The sequence below is a fragment of the Sus scrofa genome, chromosome 16 (genome assembly GCF_054392235.1).
Source record: "Sus scrofa isolate SSC_HxYL_T2T_F1_AM1 chromosome 16, Sscrofa_HxYL_maternal_Yorkshire_Landrace_v2.0, whole genome shotgun sequence".
In the NCBI taxonomy this organism is placed as follows: Eukaryota; Metazoa; Chordata; class Mammalia; order Artiodactyla; family Suidae; genus Sus; species Sus scrofa.
Window position 1 is genome coordinate 77304885 of NC_139398.1, and position 27508 is coordinate 77332392.

At 40.5% G+C, this 27508-nt stretch overlaps 1 long non-coding RNA gene across 18 annotated transcripts in view; it reads right to left on the reverse strand.

The window, feature by feature from the left end:
• Nucleotides 1-27508, reverse strand: part of LOC106506547 (uncharacterized) — a 760340-nt gene that overhangs the window by 419682 nt on the left and 313150 nt on the right. For 10 of the 18 annotated variants that reach the window (XR_014830961.1, XR_014830960.1, XR_014830958.1 and 7 more), the window contains one exon: nt 20254-20294. This is a non-coding gene — a long non-coding RNA (uncharacterized LOC106506547). Of the gene's footprint in view, nt 1-20253; nt 20295-22513; nt 22615-27508 lie in introns of those variants that run through there. The other 8 variants (XR_002339518.2, XR_014830967.1, XR_014830977.1 and 5 more) reach the window with 3 other exon arrangements.

Below are 27508 nucleotides of genomic sequence, written 5' to 3' on the forward strand. Positions count from 1 at the left end.
ACAAAGCTTTGAGATGCCTAGGTAAGCCCACCCATCACCCAGAGATGAGAGATGAGGTTAGGTGTCCCTGAGTCAGCATCAGCCTGGCCTAGGAAGCTGAACTTGTAGCTTCATTCTGCTTTACAGGCACAGGAACCTCCATCTGGAAGGGTAGCAAACGTTCCCCGCAAGTTCTCCTCTATCTGCATTTGGGGTGAAGCTTGGTAAATCTAACTACAGAGATAACTCTTCCAGGATCCTCTCACAGCTGAAAGTGGGGCCTAAGAAAATAGGGCAGTCGAAAATAAAATTCGAACTTTGTGTCAAGGGTTGACCTTCTTAAATAAGCCACAATTCTTTGTGCACAAAGTTAGAGAGATGAGACTCTTGATATGACCAGTTTTCCATGGGTAATTAACTTTTGCTTCCATGTACCCAAAGCTGAGAAGGCTCAAAAAATTCTATTGAAGAGCTGAAATCAGAGCAATTGCTTGCCCAGTTTAAGATCAATAGCAGCCTATTTTACTTTTGCCTCCCTCTACTTACTTTGGTTCAATTCAGTAAGTATTTATTGAGTATCTTCCATCTTAGATGTTGTCAGAAGTACACAAAATAAATACAAAACACATAGTGAGCCCAAGGATTTTATTATCTTTGTAAGAGGTTCAAGCGGCATGACAAAAAAATGTTCATGTTTAACACCATCTTCCCCTTGGCCAGCCTTACAAATATTATGTTCACACAAACTTTGGTCCATCATTCCATTCAATGTGCACCTATTCTACACACCAGCTATGAATGCTTCGAGTGTGATAACAAGATAAGCGAGCAGAAACTAATCTCTATGGCTTCACTATAGAATAAAAGGGATATAAGATACAATTTATTTCATGGCTTTTCAAACTATGACATTTACATGAATAAAACCCAAGACTTTAATTCAAATCCTCACATCATCTTTGTCTTTTTAGGGCCACACCCATGGCATATGGAGATTCCCAGGCTAGGGGTCAAATAGGAGCTGTAGCCGCTGGCCACAACTTACACCACAGCTCACGGCAACATCGATCCTTAACCCAGGCAATGATGCCAGGGATCGAACCTACATCCTCATGGATACTAGTCAGATTAGTTCCCACTGAGCCGTGACGGGAACTCCTCTCATATCATTTTAATACGGTCTCAACTACCAATTCCACTCAACATTGATTTGTTTGAAATAGGTAAAGGTCCATTCTTTTTTTTAAGTAAACATCTGCTTTAAAGAACCTATTTAATAAAATGGTATTTAAAAACTTGTAGCAATTCAAATTGCTGTTGAAAGACCCTTTCACAGAGGGTACACTCGGATAACTAGAAATAATCCATGATTTCTATGTTGCTTGAAATAGGGTTTCTAAGACAACTGAGCAGGCTTGAAAACTGTTGATTAACCATTACAATCATGTTATATCACTGTCTTAAGTAGCAAATTTTTTCAAGAAAATCTTCCTTCCTAGACTAACTTTAATTTAGAAAGAAATAATGTCTTCGGCACTTTATTTAAATAGGGGCTGAGCTAAAGTTTATTAGTCACTAATTCTGACTTGCAGAAATAATAATCACTATTATATCTAAAACTGTGAGCCCTTGCAAAATGGCTCAGATACTGGGCTAGGTGCTCTAAGTGCATTATCTCACTGATAGCGACAACAACCCTGTTAGGCAGGCTGTCTTATTAGTTCTATTTTCCACATGAAAACACTGAAGTCAAAGGTCCCATAACTAGTGAAGACTGTCTGAATTCAGAGCTCATATTTTTAAATGAATCCAAAAAATCAATGGAGCTGTGTCACATCTTTGCAGTTCAGGGTTAAAATAAGTAAGTAGGTTGGCAAAAGTCCCAAAAATATCCACCGGCACAGAGGGAACAAATGGGATTTTTTTACCCTAGCAATTTCTTCTCAACCTCTTGATTTCTAGAGGGACCGTTTTTGCTCTGTGCCTCCTGTTCTTTTGCCTGCCCTCCAATCAAAGATGCTCAAGTGGCCAAATCCACTTAAAATTAAAGAAAATGTTCCTTCCTCTTGCTTCAGGTGTATGTCTGTATGAGACAACTCCGGGATGCTTGGTGAAGAGGGAGTTCGAAGAATGGTATGTAATTCCCATAACTAAAATTAAATTATTAATTTTTTATCAATTAATTGGATGAGGATTGGTGGGAAAGACAGGCCCTCGGCTCAGCAGAGCTCTACTGGGTGCCAGATGAAACAAGCTATCTACCCAGGTGAGACGGGTAAGGGGAAGAAAAGCCACAATAGTAATAAATGTGAGAATCCCCTGGCTTCAGGAGAGGGAGAGGCAACCAGCTCCCAGGAGGACACATGCAGAATTGCTAAGATTTCTCCAGGGGGGGGAGCCGTGATAGAATCAGCCCCCCAGGCCTTGTAAAAAGAGACTCCATTGCTTGCCCAGGAGTTGCTTTTCTTAATTCTCTTGCATAGTGAGAAAGATCAAATCCCAGAGAAGAGGGGTTTCCAGCCTCCTTTTGAACAGATGGAAAATGTTCTTCAGAATACTGTTCTTTAGAACACATCTTTCAAACGCTTTTTTTTCACTTGAAATTTCGCTATGCCAAGATAACAACTGTTAACATTTTAGGGAGCATCATTCCAGAGCTCTTATTGCTCATAGGCAAGTAGTGAACAGCTACCAACATCCAGGTATTAGTTTATTAAGTAAGCATTTACCAAATACCTATTGTGTGCCCGCGCTCATAACTACACATCATTTTCCTTAACCTTTTTAAAACTATTCAATAATAGGATGTGAACTTACTTTCATGTCAACAGAGATCTACGTGATCATTCTGAATCATTTCATCATGTTTGGCCACAATTCCAATGACGGGCCTTGAAATTTTTCCAACTTCTTGCTAACAAAAACAATGATACAACAAGAAATCTTTCCACATTTCTTGGATTAGGTCTTCCAGATAAAAAGTCACTGGGAATTCAAAACACCTTACATTCATATTAATTCTTCACTATTCAAGTTGTTGTCCTATTTACAACATGGCAATAAAGAGATTGGTTTCTGTACAACTCACATCAGAATTCCTCTCACTGTTTCACAGTTACATTGCACACATCTGGCTTTCCCAAATAAAGGTGAGTGAGAAAGACGACAGATGAGGAAACTGAACCACAAAATATATGTGTGCATGAAAAGAATGGAGACGGAGAGACCTAAAGATAATTTTCTGAAACTGGAAACCAGGTATCTCAACAACACCAGAGTGAAGTACATGAAGTAAAGTACATGAAGAGTATCCACCAGACTAAAAGAAGATTCTAGCAGCTCCACAGATCCTTCTAGACAAAGGATCCCTGAAGGTGGATCCCAGTCTTCCTCACCTGTATATTTCTAGTACCTAGCTTGGGGCTTGAAATATGGCAGGTATTCAGTAAAGAGTTCTGGATTTAATGGGCAAACCACAAAACAGGTCTTCCAGGACCACGGCAAACCACAGTCAATTTCCCACCCTCATGCCTACACAGCAATGGGCACTTTGAAATGAAACAAAGGAATCTGTAGCTGGTCAATTACACATAACTCTTATACTCCAATGACTTTTTCAACTGAAGGAGCTGTGGATAATAAGTCTCCTCCAAAGTAATGTCAGACCTTTGAACAAAAAGACTTCAGCCAAGAGACACTGAGCAAATAGCAACAAGAAGAGAATTCTCTCAATAAATGCTTTATTTTGCCCTTCCTGAAAATTTCCTCCCAACTTGTATCAGCAAATTCCATTCATTTCCTCCATTTCTGCCCCTCCTCCTCAAACCACAATATTACCTCACCCTCTGCTGCTCTGTCAAAAGTCTGTCTTGGGTACTAATTTATATATACATGCACTGTACATGTAAGGGAGCATTACTAAGTGGGTGGTTCTTGAAAATCAGCCATTCATCACGCATATTGATCACCGGGGTAGTACGGTATGAATCAGAGAGCAGCAATCATTAAATCAAAGATTTATACTACTAAAGAGCACCAAAGCAATTCATTAATTTCATACCACCTTTGGTGATTAATTAGGTTGCAATCTGACAGCTTAGAAGCTGGTTCACAATTAAGGCTATTACAGTTAGAGGTAAGCTGCTTTTTTCCCCTTCTCTTCCAGAAGGAAAAAAAGGAGGGGAAGGCATTAGCCTATTGGGTTTATGGCATTCTCTCCTTTTCCTTCATAGCATTTATCACCATTGGTAAATTTAGAGTTATCAATGGGATTCTATGTTTAAATTCTCTCTCCATTAGTTGATGAGGTCCCCAAAACTTTCAAGCCTGGAGCACATAGTAAGTATTCGATCAATATATGTCTAACAAATGAATTTTTAAGTGGATGCATCTGATGCTTCAGGCCCAAATATAGCATCACTTTCATTGGGGCTTCTCATGTTCCACTGGGTCTCGTTCTTTAAAAAGTTAAACTTAATTTTTCTAGACTGGAGAACCACTTGGGCAAACTGCTTGACAGCACTGACTGATGCCAAAACATGCATTCCTATGACCCAGCAATTCCAATCCTGAGTGTGTTCACCAAAAGGCAGGCACAAGAACATTCGTAGAAGCACTGAGATTAACAGACAAAACTGGAAACAACGCAACTATTCATCAACAGAGAATGGAGAGAGAAATCATAATCTGGTCATACAATGACAAACGACACAGCCATGAGTATGAACAAACCACTGACTCATGCAACGATATGGATAAATCTCTTACACACACACACACTGCATTTACAGAAAGAAAGCAGGCACAAGGGCTTACATACCATGTGATTCTACTTACATTAAGTTCAAAAATAGGCAAAACCGATGGCTGGCATCACAAGCTGGGATAATGATGCCTTTAATTAGTGGGTCAGGGCATGAAGGAGGCCTCTGGATACTCATTACACAAGTAGGTTTACTCTGAAAACTCACAACCCATTTTCTGTTGTTTCATTTTGGGATAATAAATAGAGCTATATGATTACTGCCCTTTTCTCTATGTATGTGACAGTTCAAATTTAATTTTAAAAAAAGTTAACTTTTTTTGCTCCCTGCAATTAGAAGAATGATAAACATCATGCACACCCCAGGTCCAGATCCAAATTTCAGAAAGTAGCTCTTGGTGGAGATTCCAAAGAAATGGCTATAGTTTTTAAATGTGAAATTATAACTACATGCCCTTTAGGGTCCCTTCCAATTCTCATGTTCTGTGGTAAGTAATCTTCTGAAAATCTATAGTGAACTCAATGCTCATGGATTTCTTGGCTCACCTTGGCCTTCTTCAGAAGAGTGAAATGAGCCAATTAGAGAAGACTGTCTTTCTGACTTATGTCCAGACATTTGTATCACCACTTCTAATTTCTCCCTCTAGCACTTAAAAAGCAAGTAGGGGCCTCCTCTAAGTCAAGAGGGTTTACAAGAAATGGGTATGGTAGAGAAATGCCAAGACCCCATTGACCTTGATCTTTGTTATACCCCGAGGCCGACCGTAATGCCTGGTACATATTAAGCACCTAAATAATATTTGATAAATGTTTCACTAAGTACTTTCCAAGTATATCTACCTAATTTGCCCACCTTGTATTCATCTAGAAGCAGCCTGGTTATTTTCAGAAATTTTCTGTCCATCATAACCACCACATATATGCTCAATTTTTTTATATATATATATAATGATTTTTTTTCCATTATAGCTGGTTTACAGTGTTCTGCCAATTTTCTACTGTACAGCATGGTGACCCAGTTACACATACATGTATACATTCTTTTTTGAGGGAACCCAGAAGAAAGAGGGACCCACAGGAGAGTCAAGGCGCCATTGTTGGGGAGGGTGAGAAGAGGAGGAGTGGACTGCCTTAGGAAACTCCCTGCACCGGAGAGTGCACATGCCCGCAGGCTCTCAGAGGGCAGGGCAGCTCTGGCGCAGGCTACGGGCAGTGAGAAGCCTCTTGCTTGTTTAGGGGAGACTGGGCACTTCTTGTGCAGGCTACCAGTGGCCAGGCACCTCTTGTGTGGGCTAAGGGCATCAGGGGGCTAAGTGCCACATGGTGCCTCTTGCATGATCTACAGGTGGCAGGGACAGACTGCAGCGGTGCTCTAAGAGGCCAGGGGGAGGTGTGGCTTGCCACCACTGGGGGCCTGTGAGTGGGCTCCACCTGCAACCCCAGTCACCACAGGGGTTGGCAAAAAAGTATATATGCTATAATTTTTTAAAGAACAATTTTGTAAGATAAACATGTCTTTTCAAAAGAATTTATTATGTCTTCTTCAGTATACCAATATCTGACTTATCCTAGCTTTTTTAAAATTTGCCCATCCTCAAGTCACGTATAATAAAAGACTTTCACCCTTAGAACATCAACTTCAAATTCATCCATTTCTTCATTCCTTCATTCATTTACCAAGTATTTATTAAACACCTTGTATCTGGGTTTAGTGATCTCAATTGTAAATTACAAAAACCTCGGACAAACACATTTACCAATAAGGGACTTATAGCACCTAAGAGCAAGCCCTTACGTAGTTGTGCAGATTTCTTGTTTGGTTTGATTCGGCAGCTCATTATGTCATCAAGGACTCAGATCTTGCATCTGTCTATCCTGTCATCCTTGGGGTTGGCTTCATTCAAACTGGTAGCCTACAATGGTTGTACCCAATAGTCATACTCCTCCACTTCTTCCTTTCTGAAAGAAGCCCAGTTTTGTTTAGGTATCACATATGTGTATGCTTCATTTCATCTTTCTAAATGTGGATGGTAATTACCTGCACTAATTATGGTCATCCCTTTTATCTTCCCACAATTGTTTGAAGAATGCACATGTAACAATTCTTGGTAATTTAAGAGGAAATCTGCCTTGGCCCTCAGGGATGTTTTCCACACTCACATAAAGTGATACACATCAGGAACTTGGCCCCTTTCCTACCTCTGGACACTTTTATGTGTGAGATGATTCCTGGAGCTGCTACAGTCGTCTAGTCACCACAAAGAACCCTACCAACACAAAGTATATAGAAAGACGGAAGAAAACTTGCACCCCTGGAATTAACCAACCTTGGAACTGGCCTACCTCTCAGATTCTTGTTATGTGATCAATTATAAAATAACCATATTTTGTATGTTTATGTGGAGCTGCTTTTAGTTGGGTCTTTGAGACACTTATTAAAACACTGTGAACTATGTACAGTTATCACTACACAAACACAGCTACTTCCAGAGCAAAGAAAAAAACAATCTCTTTCTGAGAATTTATCTTAGAAGAAAATTGACGCAGACACCTCAACCTACCCCCCTCCTCCCCTCTCAATTCTCATTGGCCAGTATCCAGTTATACACCCATTGTTGAACCAATCACAGGCTAGAGACATTAGATTACTAAAGCCGATCAGGCGCCCCCCCCCCTTCCGGGATCTGGAATTGAGATCAGCTGTGTCTGAAGTAAGGGACACAGTGGGAGGAGTGACTACATGATTAAAATTGAGTTCCTGTTAATAAGAAGGAGTTGGATATGAGATACTCATCTGTTGTATCCTGCTTATCATGTGCATCATATGTACTGGACTTGGGACTCCCCAGTAATGGGAAATGTTTAGCATGGCTCTACCTCAATAATCAAATTAAAGTATGCATCCTTGAAGGCCCTATTTTTTCAATCTCCAAATCTCTTAAATCTAAGCCAAGTCATCAGATCTCCAACAACACTGCTAGGGCTCAGGTCCAAATGTGGAATTCACTAACAGAGATTGTATCTTAAGTAAGGTTGAAGTAGTTTCGACCTCCCACTCATTTCAGAGCTGTGGAACCATTCTTAAGTGTATTGGTATGTTTAGGACTTAACTAACTTCCTTCCAGGCACAGTTCTAATACTCCCATTTCCAATCAAACTTTTCTTAACCTAAGTCCTCAGACCTCCTGGAGCCTAGAAATCCATTCCCCAAAAAGGAAAAACCTTCCCTCCTTGGGGCAGTATGGTATAGCGGTTGAGAAAGCATTCAGATCCCCACTCTACCATTAACTAGGTGGTCCTTGGGCAAGTTGTTAACCTCTCAATGCCTTAATTTCCTCAACTATAAAACGTGAATGATAATCATAATTACTACCTCCTAGGGTTGTAGAAAGTATTAGTCAGTGTATGGAAATGCTAAGCAATAGTAAAATAAAATATTAAGTATTGGCTATTCTTTGTACATCCTTCTTCATCTCTTTCTTCTCTCTCTTACTGCATCATCATAAAACTATATTATCACAGAGCTAAGTGATGGGACTTTCTGGTTGGGTGTTGTCTGTCAATCAAATAGCTTGAATTTTTTTCCCCATTTAGCTACACAAATTCACTATTTGGTGTGAGAATTAACTTGGCCAATTAAATGTAAAATAGTATTTATATGGTAATTTTTTCTTATTCTGAGCTTTGTCAGAGGTCATAGGACTGGACCTTTCTGGACCAGGCATCTGGAGTGGAGGTTAGCTTCATCATCTTCAGGCTGCATTCCTGGCTTTGAGCCAGCTCCTCTCCACAGCTTCAGAAAACCTGAGCTCTGAGAGTGCCTTGGGGATTCAACTTCATTGACTCGCAAAATCAAAATATACAAATTCCCCTTTAAACCATGATCTATAACTGGGAGAATATTGCCTCTCCACTGCATTAAGGCCCGCCCTATTACCTTATGGAATTACCCACAGTGGCAGAAATCCATTCACCTGATCCACTGACACCCTGGGGGCAGCTCAGATAGCATAAAGCCAATTGATAGATGTATATTTGATATATATTTTATGCCTAGAATTTATGTCTTCTGCATGTTTCATTTGCTATTCTGACTCGCTTTATGCCACAGGAGAGCTGGGGAAATTTTGAGAGGGACTGAGAAAGAAATGGCATGGAAGAACAAGGAAATCAAAATAGCAATTTTTCTTTTTGATCTAGGACTTGACGCCTGAGCATCCTGATAGTGCCAAAGCCAAGAGGAAGTATTCCCTCCCTTCCTCCTCCAGGAAGGGATTATGAGAAGGAAAAGAGCTAAAGCTGGAAGGACAGGAGAATCCTTCCCCTGCAAACTAGCAGCTCAGTCAGGTCCTACTACAAAGGAGTGGGAGTGCTGAAGACATAAGCCATAATAGAACTAAAGTTATGAATTTTAAGCTACACAGTTATTAAGACCCCATCACATATTTCAGCTCACTTCACTCTTAAGGTAATCAAGACTGGTACTTTCAACTCCATGTTACTGATGTCTCAGAGAGAGGAATGGCTTACAGCAAAACAGAGATTCAGATCCTGCCTGTGTCTCTCTATTGTGTATACAAATGGTGATGTGTAAAATTTTAGAAGGCTTCTTCGAAAGTTCCTTATATATTAGGAGAGAATTCATCATCACACATATTATTCAAAGGCATACTATGTGCACTATGTTTTCCAAAAGCTTACTTAAGAAAAAAAGAACTTATAACAATTTTAACAACAGTTTACACACACACACTCACACCACACACACACACTCCTCACAGTAACCCTGTGAAAATAATGCGAGGTTGTCCAACTCCAGGAACTGTACTCTTAAGCCCTCCACCATACTGTTTCTCCATTACCTCATGAATGGAGAAATGCAAGTCTACATCTTAAAAGATAAAACTGGCAAAAGTTTTATCCTTTGATAAAACTTTGAGTCTCCTATTGGCTCAATATATATATAACTGACATATTAAGGATGGGGCCCAGGCAGAGACAAAAATCAACTGAGCCAGTCCACTTTATTATTTTCCTCTGCTCCACTGGCTAAACTTCCACAGTGGCCTTAACTACTTAGGGTGGCAAATGTTCATTTCACTTCACCAAGTAAGTATTGGCCACAAAGCCTATGTTGGACCCTGCTAATTCAGTGTGAACAACATGGTATGGTCCTCATCTTCGCAGAGCTTATAGCCTGAAGAGTAAAGCTCATACGAAAATGGTAACAATGAAAAGCACAAGGAGTGAGGCAGCCAGCCTTTTTCAGAGATGTTCTAGTCTTGGAAAAGATGGAGAGAGTTAGGTAGTCTGACCCAACCAATGCAGACATCTCTACAATCTCTCCTACAGATGGTCATGCAGCCTCTGCTGGAATCCTCAAGCTAGAAAGCTTCTTCTTCCAAAAGCAGCACATCCTAGTTTAAACATAAAGCTTTTCCACATACTCAGTCTCCATCTCCTGCCCTATACTATTGGCCATTTTTCAACTCTATCTTCTGCGGACCATAGAACAGGGTATAACCCACTTCAACCAGCAATCTGTCAACATATTTGAGGACATCAATCAAGTGTCCTGCAAATTTTCTCCTTTTGAGATAAAACACTCCTATTCCCCTCAAACACGACGTTTAGGCCAGGGATTCCCAAAGTCTTCCTACTAGGCAGCATGCTGGGTGCTATGGCATTTGCCAATGACAAAGCTTAAAAAATTCAAACAGGAGGGGAGGACAAGATGGCGGAGGAGTAGGGGGACACGCTCGCCCTCTCCCACAAACACAACAAAAACAACACATCTACAGAATAAATGACTCGCACAGAACAGCAACCAATCGCTGGCAGAGGAACCTAAACTCCAATAATGGCAAGAAGTTCGTGACATTACTGGGCAGAACGGGAGAAAAGAGGAGAGTGAGAGAAGGTGAATCCAAGCGGGACGGGCGCTCCCGAAAGGGAACTGAGGAGGAGAAAGGGATCCCGCACCCTGGAAAGTCACCTACTCAGGGGAAAGATCAAACGAACCGGAGGAATCTCCAGATGCAGAGAAGAGCGTAGCAGTAAGTTGGAGTACTGAAAAGCCAATCAAGAACTGAACGGACCATCTGAATTATGGGCACAGTCACCAAAAATTGAGACGCCGGGGTGGGGGCTGGGCACTGAGTCCAGAGGTTAGTCCCCGAGAAAGGGCTGGGGGGGCGGGGCGGAGCAGAGACTGCTTGGGAGGTCTAGAAACCAGTCTGTCAAGTTTGAAGGGGCAGAGACTGCCTGGGAGACTAGAAAACAAAGCTGTCCCAGAGGAAGGGAGCAATACTCTAGGGGCGGGGAAGTGGAAAGCCACATCAGAGGGAACCTGGGAGAAGAGCCTGGTCTGTGCCTGTGCTGGGGAGGGGAGAGAAGAAGGGGTGGATCCCCATAGAATACCCCCCACGCCACAGCAAGCTTACAGGCCCGCTGGCTAGCAGAAAGCTGTGCTTCCCAGTGCACCCCCTCCCCCCACCCCCGCCACCCTCTACACACTCGCCAGACCTGGGGCTGCCTGCCATCCGGGAGGGCTGGCCTCAACAATTGCCTGAAGCCTACCACCGCAGGGGCTGTCCCTGCACAGGCCTGCTTGCCCTTTGGAGGGGCTACACTTCCGCAGAGCAGCACCAAACACCACCAGCCCCTGAGAAAAGACCTGCAGCCCAGAAAAGCTAGAACAAGCCTAGCCAGGCCGTGAATAGATCGGCCTAATTCTCAGATGGTTTTTCTGAGTCGGGCTACCCCGGGGAGGAGCCTCTTGGGTTTTCCGTGGCCCTGCTACCTGCCCAAGCCCCCAGGGGGTGCCCCACTCCCGTGGAATAGCCGCTCAGCACCACCAGCCCCCTGGAGGAGCCCCTGCAGCCCAGAAAAGCTGCAACAAGCTTGGCCAGACTGCGACAAGATCCACCTGCATTCTCAGGCCGTCCTTCTGAGTTGGGCTGCCCTAGGGAAGAGCCTCTTAGGTTCTCAGTGACCCAGATAGCTGCTCCAGCCCCCAGGGGGTGATGCACTCCTGAGGAACAGGTGCCCAACACTGCCAACCCCCTGCAAGAATCCCACAGCCTAAAAACACCAGAGCAAGTGCTGCCTGACAAAGTGAAATCTGCTACCATCGTGGTGTGGACCTCCCAGTCCTGTCTGCCCTCAGGAAGTCCTCCTTTGCTTCAAAGAGACCCTGTCAGCCCCATCAACACTCCAGAGAAGCCACACTGCCTCAAAACAGATTGACCAACAACGCCAGCCCTCAGGAAACATTCCACGGCAGTGACAAGGCAAACACTGCCTGGTCATGGAGAGTACAACTCCCTCAGGAGAAAGAAAACAACAAGATGAAGAAGCTGAGAAACCACCCCCAGTCAAACCAACAGGAGAACTCACCTAAAACAGTCAACAATGAAACAGATCTCTGCAGTCAGACAGACCTGGAGTTCAAAAGAGAAATAGTGAAAATACTGAAGGAATTAAGAGAAGATATGAACAGTAATGCAGATACCCTCAGAAAGGAACTAGAAAATATAAGGAGGAGCCAAGAAAAACTAGAACATTCATTTGCAGAGATGCAAACTGAACTAAGGGCAGTAAAAACCAGAATGAACAATGCAGAAGAACGAATCAGTGATATGGAAGATAGAATAATGGAAATCACTCAATCCGGTCAGCAGACAGAAAACTGAATCAAAAAACAGGAAAGCAATATAAGAGACCTATGGGATAATATAAAGCGGGCCAATCTACGCATAATAGGAATTCCAGAAGGAGTAGAAAAAGATAAGGGAATGGAAAATATATTTGAAGAAATTATCGCTGGAAACTTCCCAAATCTAAAGGATACTGGGTTCAAGATACAAGGAGCACAGAGGGCCCCAAACAAACTGAACCCAAACAGACCCACACCAAGACACATCATAATAAAAATGGCAAAAGTTAGTGATAAAGAGAGGATCCTAAAGGCAGCAAGAGAAAAGCAGAATGTTACCTACAAGGGAACCCCCATAAGATTATCAGCTTATTTCTCTACAGAAACACTACAGGCCAGGAGGGAATGGCAAGAGATATTTAAAGTGCTAAAAGGAAAAAATATGCAACCTAGAATATTCTATCCAGCAAGAATATCATTTAAGATAGAAGGGGAAATAAAAAGTTTTTCCAACAAACAAAAACTTAAAGAATACAGCAACACAAAACCCAGGTTAAAGGAAATATTGAAAGGGCTTCTCTAAACCAAAAAGAAAGGAAGGAAAGGGAAGAAAAAAGAAAAGAAAAAAAAAAGAAGAAGAAGAGGAAGAACTAGGACTGAGGAAACCACAATCAGAGAGCAGTCATTCAAATAAGCCAGCATACAGATTTAACCATGAACATGCTTCAAACAAAATAAAATTAAAAAGAAAAAAAAAGTCATCAAAACCACAAAATGCGGGCAAGGGATGTTAGGAAATAAATAACCCTTTTTGTTTGTTTGTTAGTATGTTTTTCTTCTTAATTTTAATATAGTAATGAAGTATTTAAACTTACAGGACCATCAGGCTAAAACACACAATTATGGGAAGGGGTTAGCATACTTAAAAAACAGGGCAACCACAAGCCAAAACCAAATATTCCATTTGCAAAAAATGAAAAAAAAAATACACTCAAGCAGATAATAACAGGAGGAGATCATCCAACCAAAAAAAAAAAAAAAAGAAAGGAAGAATGGAAAACCATAGAATCAACAGGAAAACAAGGTTCAAAATGGCAATAAATAATTATCTATCAATTATCACCTTAAATGTCAATGGACTGAATGCCCCAATCAAAAGACACAGAGTGGCTGAGTGGATAAAAAGGCAAAAACCTTCAATATGCTGCCTACAAGAAACTCACCTTAGGACAAAAGATACATATAGATTGAAAGTGAAAGGGTGGGGAAAAATATTTCACGCCAATAGACATGACAGAAAAGCAGGAGTCGCAACGCTCATATCAGACAAAACAGACTTTAAAACAAAAGACATAAAGAAAGACAAAGAAGGACACTACTTAATGATTAAGGGATCCATCCAAGGAGAGGATGTTACTATCGTCAACATATATGCCCCAAATACAGGAGCACCCAGATACATACATCAAATATTAACAGATATAAAGGGATATATTGATGAGAATACAATCATAGTAGGAGAACTTAATACGCCTCTCACATCAATGGACAGATCCTCTAGACAGAAAACCAATAAAGCAACAGAGATCCTAAAGGAAACAATAGCAAAGTTAGACTTCATTGATATCTTCAGGAAACTACATCCAAAAAAATCAGAATAAACATTCTTCTCAAATGCTCATGGAACATTCTCAAGAATCGACCACATATTGGGATACAAAACTAACCTCAATAAATTTAGGAGCATAGAAATTATCTCAAGTATCTTCTCTGACCACAATGCCATGAAATTAGAAATCAACCATGGGAAAAGCAAAGAGAAAAAAACCTACTCCATGGAGACTAAACAACATGCTACTAAAAAACCAATGGGTCAATGAGGAAATCAAGAAGGAAATTAAAAACTACCTTGAAGCAAATGATAATGAAGACACAACCTCTCAAAATCTATGGGATGCTGCGAAAGCAGTGCTCAAAGGGAAATTTATAGCAATCCAGGCCTTTCTCAAAAAAGAAGATCCCAAACTGACAACTTAACCCTCCACCTAAACGAATTAGAAAAAGAAGAACAAAAAAGACCCAAAGTCAGCAGAAGGGAGGAAATTATAACGATCAAAGAAGAAATCAATAAAATAGAGACTCAAAAAACAATAGAGAAAATTAATAAAACCAAGAGCTGGTTCTTTGAAAAGGTAAACAAAATTGACAAACCCCTGGCCAGACTCACTAAAAAGAGGAGAGAAAGAACCCAAATAACCAAAATTATAAGTGAAAAAGAAGAAATCACAACGGATACAGCAGAAATACAAAAAACCATAAGAGAATACTATGAACAACTATACGGCAACAAGTTTGACAATCTGGAAGAAATGGACAATTTTCTAGAATCTTACAGCCTGCCAAAACTGAATCAAGAAGAAACAGACCAACTGAACAGACCAATCACTAGAAATGAAATTGAAGATGTCATAAAATCACTCCCTACAAATAAAAGTCCAGGACCAGATGGCTTCACAGAGGAATTGGTGCCCATCCTCCTTAAACTCTTTCAAAAGGTTGAAGAAGAAGGAATACTCCAAAAGACATTCTATGATGCCACCATCACCCTCATTCCAAAACCAGGCAGAGATACCACCAAAAAAGAAAACTATCGCCCAATATCATTGATGAATATAGACGCAAAAATTCTCAACAAAATCTTAGCCAACCGAATCCAACAACATATTAAAAAAATTATACACCATGACCAGGTAGGGTTCATCCCAGGTTCACAAGGATGGTTCAACAAACGCAAATCAATCAGCATCATACACCACATTAACAAAAAAAAAGTCAAAAATCATATGATCATCTCAATAGACGCAGAAAAAGCATTTGACAAAGTCCAATATCCATTCATGATCAAGATTCTCACCAAAGTGGGTATAGAGGGAGCATTCCTGAATATAATCAAAGCCATTTATGATAAACCCACAGCAAATATAATACTCAATGGGGAAAAACTGAAAGCCTTCTCACTCAAATCTGGAACAAGACAGGGATGCCCACTCTCACCACTGCTCTTCAACATAGTTTTGGAAATCCTAGCCACAGCAATTAGACAAACAAAAGAAATAAAAGGCATCCATGTAGGAAGAGAAGAGATCAAACTGTCACTGTATGCAGATGACATGATACTATACATAGAAAACCCTAAGGACTCAACCCCAAAACTACTTGAACTGATTAATAAATTCAGCAAAGTAGCAGGATATAAGATTAACATTCAGAAGTCAGTTGCATTTCTGTATGCCAGCAATGAAACATTAGAAAAGGAATACAAAAATATGATACCTTTTAAAATTGCACCTCACAAAATCAAATACCTCGGAATACACCTGACCAAGGAGGTGAAGGACCTATATGCCGAGAACTATAAAACTTTAATCAAAGAAATCAAAGAAGATGTAAAGAAATGGAAAGATATTCCATATTCATGGATTGGAAAAAATCAGTATTGTAAAAATGGCCATACTACCCAAAGCAATCTACAGATTCAGTGCAATCCCTATCAAATTACCCATGACATTTTTCACAGAACTAGAACAAACAATCCAAACATTTATATGGAACCACAAAAGACCCAGAATCGCCAAAGCAATCCTGAGAAACAAAAACCAAGCAGGAGGCATCACTCTCCCAGACTTCAAGAAATACTACAAAGCCACAGTCATCAAAACAGTGTGGTACTGGTATCAAAAGAGACAGACAGACCAATGGAACAGAATAGAGAATCCGGAAATAAACCCTGACACCTATGGTCAATTAATCTTTGACAAAGGAGGCAAAAACATAAAATGGGAAAAGGAAAGTCTATTCAGCAAGCATTGCTGGGAAACCTGGACAGCTGCATGCAAAGCAATGAGACTAGAACACACCCTCACACCATGCACAAAAATAAACTCCAAATGGCTGAAAGACTTAAATATACGACAGGACACCATCAAACTCCTAGAAGAAAACATAGGCAAAACACTCTCTGACATCAACATCATGAATATCTTCTGAGGTCAGTCTCCCAAAGCAATAGAAATTAGAGCAAAAATAAACCCATGGGACCTCATCAAACTGAAAAGCTTTTGCACAGCAAAGGAAACCAAAAAGAAAACAAAAAGACAACTTACAGAATGGGAGAAAATAGTTTCAAATGATGCAACCGACAAAGGCTTAATCTCTAGAATATATAAGCAACTTATACAACCCAACAGCAAAAAAGCCAATCAATCAATGGGAAAATGGGCAAAAGACCTGAATAGACATTTCTCCAAAGAAGATATACAGGTGGCCAACAAACACATGAAAAAATGCTCAACATCGCTGATTATAAGAGAAGTGCAAATCAAAACTACCATGAGATACCACCTCACACCAGTCAGAATGGCCATCATTAATAAATCCACAAATAACAAGTGCTGGAGGGGCTGTGGAGAAAAGGGAACCCTCCTGCACTGTTGGTGGGAATGTCAACTGGTACAGCCACTATGGAGAACAGTTTGGAGATACCTTAGAAATCTATACATAGAACTTCCATGTGACCCCGCAATCCCACTCTTGGGCATCTACCCGGACTTAAAAGAGACACATGCACCCGCATGTTCATTGCAGCCCTATTCACAATAGCCAGGACATGGAAACAACCCAAATGTCCATCGACAGATGATTGGATTCGGAAGAGGTGGTATATATACACAATGGAATACTACTCAGCCATAAAAAAGAATGACATTATGCCCTTTGCAGCAACATGGATGGAACTAGAGAATCTCATACTGAGTGAAATGAGCCAGAAGGACAAAGACAAATACCATATGATATCACTTATAACTGGAATCTAATATCCAGCACAAATGAACATCTCCTCAGAAAAGAAAATCATGGACTTGGAGAAAAGACTTGTGGCTACCTGATGGGAGGGGGAGGGAGGGGGAGGGAGGGGGAGGGATCGGGAGCTTGGGCTTATCAGACACAACTTAGAATAGATTTACAAGGAGATCTTGCTGAGTAGCATTGAGAACTTTGTCTAGATACTCATGTTGCAACAGAACAAAGGGTGGGGAAAAAAATGTAATTGTAATGTATACATGTAAGGATAACTTGATCCCCTTGCTGTACAGTGGGAAAAAAAAAAAAAAAAATGGAAACCGGTACTTTCAAAGCAATCTGACCAATACAGTGAAGTAGAATTACAGTCTACCTTGAACAGGAGCCTGTCCTCCTATTAATTTACTGTTTGGTTTTAATACTGATCACATAAATAGTCATACTTTGTATTCAGATAATTACCCACATTTTCAAAGAGAATATTATCAAGTCGGATCTCTCCTAAAACTCTACTTGGGCAACTGATGTGTTTTTTTATTCTATACGCAGGGCTTTATTTTGTTCCTTTTAAACTTAATTTAGTTTCTTGGTGAAGCTCAGTGGTGTTTTTGGATGTGCTGGATGACCCTGTCCTTAGTGTCACAAAAAACTGATTTTCCTAAGTAATCACTTTGGACTAAGCATTTGACAATTTGAATAATCTTGCTTCAGAGTTACAGAGGATTCCATTATATGTGAAAAATCTTTTTTTTTTTCTTTTTCTTTTCTTCTTTTTAAGGCTGCACCAGCAGTATATGAAGTTCCAAGGCTAGGGGTCGAATCGGAGCTGCCACAGCCACAGCAGATCTGAGCCACGTCTGCAACCCACATTGACGCTCATGACAATGCCAGATTCTTAACCCACTGAGCCAGGCCAGGGATTGAATCCAAGTCTTCATGGATACTAGTCAACTTAGTTACTGCTGAGCCATGACAGGAACTCCCAATGTATGTGAAAAATCTCTTCTCTAAAGCTTCTGACTCTGCTCTCAGCTTCCCTCTCACAGGCCTTTCTAACTCCTGTCCATTCCTTCTCCATCATGTCAAGCTCCTCTCTCCTCTATGATGAAAACAATTCAGTTCTCACCCTGCTTCAACCAACACATTTGTTATCTTCACATACACAGTCATAAAATTATATGTAAAATTTCCTTTTATGTAACAGGCCTACCTTTCTTAGAAGCCAATGCATGCAAATAGAAGGTAAATCATTATTCAGAAAATATTTACTGAACTCAAGCTATACACTATATGCAAAGCACTGAGCTCATTGAAGAATGTTGTGATGTAATATTAGACATGCTCCCTGACTTCACGGCACTTACCATCTAATACAGAAAATAGATGACCATCAACTAAACACACAGACAATGTAAATTATAGATATAAAAAAGTACTGTAAAGAAAAGACAATTGCATGTAATTAGAAAACCCATCTCTGACAAAGGGGTTAGAAAGTTGTTCTCTTAAGAAGTGGTAAATGAGTGGCAACACAAGGAGGAGGGAATAATAAGAATATTCATTGCTGCTTTTTTTACAGTGTTGAAAATCGTAACAACACAAATGCCTATATAAAGGAACCATTTGTGACATTAATTTGTGGCATATCCACATGATAGACCATTAGAAATCCATTAAGAATTAAATTTTTTAAGTAAATTATTACAAGATAAAAAAACATGCAAACCAACCTAACCTTAAAAATATTAATGTAAAAGTCTCTCTATAAAATCTCCACAATGAGAATCCAGCAGTACATTATGCAAATTGATTCATTCCAGGAATTCAAAAGTATTTCAATCTTAGAAAACCCATTAATGAAATTCCTCATATAAATAGGTCAAAGGAGAAAAATATAATCACCAAGAAAACTGTCAAAAGCATTTAATAAAATTCAAATCCATCTCTTAAAAAACTTACTTTTTGAAAAAAGATATACATATCCCTCAACACTAAAAATCATGCTAACTACTGAAACACTAGAAGTATTCCCAGTAAAATCAGCAATATGACATAGGGGCATTCTTTCACATTTGTTATTTAATATTGTTCTAAAAGTGCCAGCTAGAATGTGTAAAAATTAACAAAATAAGAGATACAGCTATTGGAACATGAATGCACAGTTATCACTATTTGCATATGAGATGCTTAAACACTTGGAAAACACAAAAGAACAACAAAATAGAAACAAAAAAGCATTAATAAATCAGCCAATTATAAAATACACAAAAATCAATACTGCTCTTATAACTAACAATAAATACTCACAGAATGTAAAAAGAAAAAAATCCCATTCACACAAGCAAAAAAAAAAAAAAAATTAAGCCTAAAACTTGAAATAAATATAGCAAAAGTCTGGTGTGACATATATGAAAATAAAATTACTGAGAGGTACAAAGAAAGAATGAAGACACATAACTTGTTCCTGAATAAGGAGATTCAGTATGGTAAAAATATTCTTTTTCCCCCAATAAATCTAAAAATAATCAACACAATCTCAGTAAAATTTGACAAACAATTGTAAAAGTTTCTTTTGGGAGACTATTCATAAACAAGTGCAAATAACCCAGAAAAATCTGGGGGGAAAAAAAACTAAATGCAGAATAATTTTTCTTATACATATTATAAAGCTACAGTAACTTAACATTTTTTGTCTAAAATAAAAAATAGACAAATAGAAGGAAGGAAATAAATAGCAAAAGCTAACACTTTAGAAGAACAAAGACAAAATAAATCAAAAAGCTGTTCTTTTAAGAAATCAAAAAGCTGTTCTTTTAAGAAATCAACAAAATAGGCAATCCACTAGCTCACTTGTCAAAAAAGAAGGGGGGTACAAATATCCAAATAAACGGTAAACAAAAAACTAAAAAACATTATTGGAAAGTATGTCATGTAATTTTGTGCAGTACATTTGAAAACCTATATAAATGGGTAAGTTTAACAAAATACAACTCACCAAACCGATCCCAGTTGACAAAGTTTTAACAGATGAATTTCCTAGGGGAGAAAAAGGAAGTTATCAAGGGCCTATCACAAAACAAAACAACAAACCAAGTAGCAGACCTATACGATTTCATACAGAAACTGGACTTTCAAAGAAGATATAATCCCAGGCTACTCAACTTGTTCCAGAAAACAGGAAAAGAATAAAAACCTTCCCAATTCCCTTTGTAAGCCAAGAATAACATTAATACCTGAATCAGGTGAAGATTGCATTAAAAACTACAGACTGATTTCACTTACAAACACGGAAGCAAAAATAAATAGAGTATTAGCAAACATAACCAAATAACCAATTTGAATAAGGTTCTAGCCCTACAGGGAGAGTTCAACCTGAGGAGACTTTGCTAATAAGTTGAAGGGGGAAATCATATGAACCATGTATACTGAGAAGGCATTTGACAAAATTCAAGGTTTTTTTGTGAATTTTATAAGAATGTGAAATACAAGAATTTTTCTTAGTACAGGAACCAGTGGCAACACTCACATTTCTCATTGCTTGAGGACAAAGCACACTCAGGCATAAACACAGGTAGCTGTGACAGTCATGCACTGCATGCAGGGGACTCCCAGGTGGGCCTAGGGGATCTGGGCAGGGTGTGGACACCTGTCATTTTAGCGAACAGGCTGTCCTAGGAAAAGTATCACTCCCACAGATGACTACATTGCAAAATGCAAAGGAAAAAGCAGAGCATGCCTTCACAATGGAGAACTCTAGCTACTATTGTTTCATTCATCATTTAACCCAGTCCTCCTCACCACTACCCAAGGAGTAGGTAGAATTATCTCTGTTTCATAGACAAAAATTTGAGTAGAGATGCTTAGTAGCCTACTCAGATGAAGGGGTTGGATTCCTATCCAATCTCCCTTGTTCTAGTCCACTCTACCCCCTGTTTCCCTCTAATTTCCCCATCAGGGATCTTCACTGGCCAAACCCCAAAGTAAGCCAGAGGGCAGGGGAGTGAGTGGTGGATGTGATTGCTATCTGTCAGCCTTCTAGGCACAAAACAGGTGAACAGAATAAGGTACATGTCTGGAGAGGTTAATGCAGGACAACTGGCACATCCCATTTCCTAACAGTAAGACACAATTATTAAGAGTTGCTGTCACCTAAGCTGTTCAAGGATTGAATTAAGATACTGCAGGCAAACACCGCAGCACCTTTTTGGCACTGACAGAACTCTCAACAAATATGAGCCATGCCAAAGACTGTCATTAGCTTGTATTGGTTAAATGCCCTGAATCGAATAAACTTCATTTTTCCATCGAAACGGCTTTTTTACTTCAAGAACAGAAAGCAGCAAACACACGGCTGGCTCCATCCACCAACATCTCCTGGAAAACTGGTTAAGTGTCACAAGCAAACCAGTATCTCGACAAAGGAGGATGCCAATAAAAAGAACAACACGGATTTCCCCTCAAAATAGCACTTTACATCCATTTTTTAAAAGCACTACCAATGAAGAACACGCTTCCTAAGGGAACATCTTTTTGAGCTGTGGTCTCATTCTGAGAATAAGCTCTTTGTGCCATCTCATAGATAGTATAGTTCAGCACTTAATAATTTTGGTCATAAATGACCACCTAAATATGTCAGGAATAATATAGGATCTATGACCCTTAGAGCTGAAAACATAAATGAAAGTAATTAACCTACTTCCAAAAGTAAAAGAAAAAAAAAAAAAAACAAAAACGCTGCTCCATTCTCTCCTGACTTCAGAACATATGGTGTCAGATTACATGGTTGGCACCTAGCTGACTGCTGGGTCCATGTGTCGCATTCTTACACAAACAGGCAGAGGCGGCACAAAGCCTGCCCAAGCGAGTCTCAGCCAAATCCAAAATAGGCAGCTAGAGCCACAGGATCAGCCAGAAACTACTATTAACAGCCGGGAGGAGGAAGTAGAGCTCTCAGCACCAAGCTCTGAGCCCAGTTTCCCCTCCTGTCCCACAATCTCCCGCATAAGCATCTTGAGAAGGAACCATGAAGGTTGGTTTCTCCCCTGATGCATGTCGTCAACACTCCTAGCTCTATTTATTAGGGAGAAATTAAATTGGCCTCAACTCATCTTTGTGGTTGGCTCTCTTAAGGCATTTTGAAGCAAGTTAATCCAACCAAATGCTTTCCAAACCAATTAAAGGTGTGTTTGTCATTCTCTCAACCCACCCCCACCCCACTCCACCCACCCCAGCTCCCAAATTCTGGCATGTTTTACCTAGTGAAGGACATTCAGCACCAACCTAGTACAAAGCAGCAAACTAGAGAGCCACCAGCATCCTGACCTCACTCTACCGTTCCCCTCTCGAAACCACACCAGCTTGAACGGGTTTTGCCCCTTTAAATAGGTTGCCAATTAATTGAAGCAGCACAAACTGAGCCTGGTGTTGCTTCTTTAAATAGGTTGTTGATTTATCAAACCTTGAGTTACTTCACAGACTGCGTGTGTGCAAGACAGGTATCCATCTGATGGTTTGGTTCCAGAATGACCCCAGAACCAAAAATATTTGGTCTACAGAACTCAAAGAAGAGAAATATTGCCACCAGAGCATTTTAAGAAGTGAGAAGTCCTTTAATAAGGAAAACCTGACTTCCAGACTCAGGAGTAGCTTATACCAACTAATTTAAGAATAGCCAGTCAGCTTCTACATTTGAAATTCCCCTAACCCTTTAAATTTCACCCCAACCCTAGACTGGGGAGACAAATTTGAGAGCTTTGTCTCCTTGTCTATAGATCTCAAAATAAAGCTCTTTCTTTTCTCAAAAGCCACTGCTCTAGTATTGGCTATGCATGTAGAGCAGGAAGCCCTCGCTCAGAAACATGCTCCCTGCCTTATTGTGGGTCCCATCTCTGCATCTAAAAATCACTATCAAAATGCACCATGAGGCTGAATATGCCCCTGAATGGCCAAGTCCCCCAAATTTCCCATTGTCATACTGAATGTCCCAACATTACATAATTCCTTCCTTCTTATGATTGTTATCTCTCTTTTTTGCTTTATTCTTTGAAATGTGCCTACCCATTTCAAGCTGAATCATGAATCAAGAGGGTTTAGCCCATGTCAGCTGTGGGAATTAAGAAACCCTAAGGAACTGGGTGGAGTTGGTATAATAAGAATGAGAAGCGGCCTAGGGAAAGAGACCAAAAGTGGCAGATGTGTAGCTGGTTTGGCTCACCTGGGGCACCCCCCACAAGCTGGGATGTTGGGATTGGAAAACAGGTCTTTTTCAACCTGAAACCCAAAGAGAAAAGACCAGCTACATCCACTAGCAAGAAATGTACCCCTCCTACCCCCTTACTATCTGGCCATAACATGATACTCTGTGGAAGACCGTTCTGTTCTTTCCATGCCCATCTTGGCGATCATGGTAGACATCTGTTGTTTCTGCCTCCCCAGGGTCTGTTTCCTATTTCTTCTGTTAATAACACTCCCATTTCCTGAATGGAAGACTTCTTTCTTACTCTAAGCAATTGTGATGAGGGTGCCAATGCTAAGACCTGGCCCCACCCCCATCACCGCTGGCCACAGGGATAGGCATTTGACCAAAGTAGGTACGAGGGTTTCTCATTCTGTAGGCATAAGTGAATTAATCCCAAGGAGTGGAAGTGTAACCCAAGCCAGGTCAATAAAAACCTTTTCTGATACGTCTATAAAACCGTAATCTAGAGGAGAAAGCATTCTTTCCCTCTGGAGTCACCAACCTGCAACTATGTAAAACTGGAACTACCTGTGCCATTTCCCCACTATGTGGAGGAAGCCTCTACACAGTTTGTATGAAGAGGCCACACAGGTGGGATGGATATGGAGGAGAGAGAAAGAGGTGGGTAGAGGGAAAATGAGTTGGATAAGAGATAAGAGGGGAGAGAGGCTGGGGAGAATGGAAGAGAGATGGAAGAAGAGAGAAATGGGCGAGAGAAAGAAAAGTGGAGACAGAAAGATGGGATAGAATTGGGGTGAGAGAGGGAGGAAGAGAGAGAAAATGGAGAGAGATGAGAAAGGAAAATGGGGGAGAGAGACAAGGTATAGAGTGATGAGGGCAGGGAGAAAAATGGGGGGAGAGGTGGAGGAAGGGAGAAATGAGGGAGAGAGGGAAGTAAAAATGGGGTGAGAGAAAGATACAGGAAGAGACAAATGGGAAGAAAGATGGGAAGGGGTGAAGGAGAAGTGAGAGACAAAGGGGTGAAGGCAGAAACCTGAGGGCTTCTCTTGAGGTCCTGCCCCCAGGCCACCCTCGAGGCCACTGGCATCCTTGTGTACATGGGTTTATAAACAGATCTGAGTTGGATCCTATCACTTACGGCAAGCTTGGCTCTCAACGGCTTTGTTCTAGAACTCAAAGATTTACTGGAGGTTTCACGGGGCACCTCAAAACCTAATCACTGTTAGAGTCTCCTCAGCTGATTTTCATTCTTTGAATACATGGAGAAACTTTAAGTTCCTTTTCACCACCTGCAGAGAGCAGGTAAAGAGCATCATTGCTGCCTTCCTACTTCCTAACTGGTATCTGGCTATCAGAAACCAATCCTCTGCCGAAAATACAAAAGAAACTACTTGGAGGTTAAAAGCAGCATTTAGGAGAAAATAATGTTGTACATCATACCAAAATTTAATATGGCTTTATGTAAAATAGTAATGTGTCTGGTGATGCAAAGATTCTTCTAAAGTAGGTTAATAACAATCCAATATTATTCTCCCTAGGAAAAAAAAAAATGAAAATGTATGTCAAAAAAAAAAAAGAGGCCTAAAGTAGCTGAATCTTGTACCCATTGACGGAGCTGATTTACATAGATAGCACTTAACATTCCATCATCATTATCCTATCAGTCTCCTGTCTAACAAGCAAGCCTGAAGACGTTCAGTGTGCTTAGAGGTTAACAAAAAAACCCCTATACCCACCAGCCAAAATGGTAGTAAATGACAAAAAAAAAAAAAAGAAAAGAAAAGAAAGAAAAGAAAAATAGAGGAAAAAACATTTTAGGCAGACAGATGAATATCAACTGAGATGAAAAAAAGACTGTCTCCCCCTTCCTTCTCTACCAATATTGTAACCTAAACAATTGAATAAAAGAAAACTAAATATTTAAGAATAAAATGTGGCTATCAAATGGGGAAAGGGGGGAAAGGGGGGAAGGGGGAGGCATTATGATAATAGTTGAGTCTGCCTCTGCCAGAGGAAGCAGCTTTGAGTGTGCCTGCCTTGACTTAAATGGAAAGCACATGCAAACGACTCACAGTTCTTCCTTCAGACTCAACTGAGTATTTTCTGACTTTTTTCTTTTCAAATGTTAAGTGAATCTAATTCTGATGAGAAGAACCAGAGAGAGGGCTCTGGGGAGACTTGCGTGTCTGTCTGTGCACAGCCTGGAGAGGGGCAGCACAGGGCCACATGTGTGTTGAGAGCGTCTTGGCCATGCACTTGGCTTTGACCTTGCAAATTCTATGGCCTCTTCAGTGCCTCATATCAAGAAGGCCAGAAGGATCAGAGGCAGAATGGAGACTGGGAGGCTTTAAAGCCAGTGACGACCTCCATCATCCTAACCGCTAGGTAATTCCGAACTAGATCTAGACAAGCCGAAAAGAGCCTGAGTTATGTCAAATGTGTGTAGCCAGGGTGGGCCTGGGGAGGTACCCTTTAAATGAGCTGAAAGAGAGGTATAAGGAGGCAGAAGAAAAATGAAAGGAGAAACAAAGGAGCATGAGAAGAAAGAGCAGGCAAGTAGGAGAGGGGAGGGCAAAAAAAAGGCAATGATGAAAGAGAAGATGAAGAGGTGGAGAACAGAGTAGTCAAGGGATGTAAAATTTTTCTTACCCTCAGCTCCTCTGGTTTCTTACCCTAAACACCTAAGCTGAGACACAGTGTTCCAGAAGATGCTCCAAATACAGCTGCCCATATCCAAGCCCTTGTGCAGTCATCACCCATGTAACACGTTGCTTGTTCCTACCATGTCTAAGTGCACATCAGAATCCATTCTAACACAGCACACCAGACCATCACTGCTATAAAATAGGACAATGCCCTTAATATAAAAGCACCATCCCTAGGGCTTTTCCTCGACCTTATATCCAGACTGTGTGCCCTCTAGCAACTGTCCACTCCGCCTGGGATTGCTGCTAATGATACTGCCATGTATTTAAAACGAAAGAGACAGAAGTCAATTAAATAGAGTGTGATACCAAGAGAAATATGCAGAAACTCCCCTCATTTTTTTTTTTTTTAACTAACAACCTTGGGCCATGTCCCTTTTTGTCCTGCCCCACAGTGTGACAAGACTAAACCAGACAATCCAGGTTCTCCCAGCCAGCAGTCTAGTCTATGAAAGAACAAAGATAAAATAAAGTGACAGCTTTTGAATATTAATAGGGCGTATCAGCAAGGGTGAGCAGCAAACAGTGGAAGTCATCCGCAAGTTCTAAAAGCAGTTCCTAAAAGCCCGAATTCATCTCATCATTCCCCACTTAAGAATTCCATGAAGAAAATGAATCTTTATTTCAAAAATAAACTTCTGAGATGACTAGAGATAAAAGCAGAGACAGAAATACTGAAGCACCACAGGACCGTCCTTCACTCATCTTCTCCCCCCGGGGCCCATCACAATGCCAAGCATATTATAGATGCCCAATAAATGTTTGTGGCGTGAATGATGTGAAAAGAAAAGGAATGTTTTAAAATCAACTTCAGAACGGGAATGGGCTTTGAAAATGGGCTGGCCCCAATCAGGATCACAGAAACAGAAAATAGAGTTTGAGGTCCCTGAGATCTACTCCAGACATTACCTACAGAATCTCTGGAGAGTTTTGATTTCTAAAGAAAAATAGAAACAAAGTTTTCTGGGGCAGCACATTTCTGCCTCTCTTATTTGCTCACCCACACACTCACGTATTCAATCATCCATTCACTAAATGTTAGTGAGTGACCACTATGTGCCAGGCACTGTGCGAGGCTCTCAGACTCTAGTGGGAAAGAAAGCAAGTAAGAGCTTAGCTCTCAGGAAACTTGTATTTGCTCTGTTCCTTCTTCTTGCCCTAAACCTAAGCCCGGGCCAAACCGTGACATGCTTAAGACGTTTCAACAGCCTGATTTGCTTCTCTGCTACAAGTGTCCGCCACCCCCAATTTATCTTTCCCATCCACTCTGCACAAATTTTTCCAAAAGATAATTCTCATCATGTTGTTCTCCTGCTCAAAAATCTCCACTGGCTCCCTATCATCTA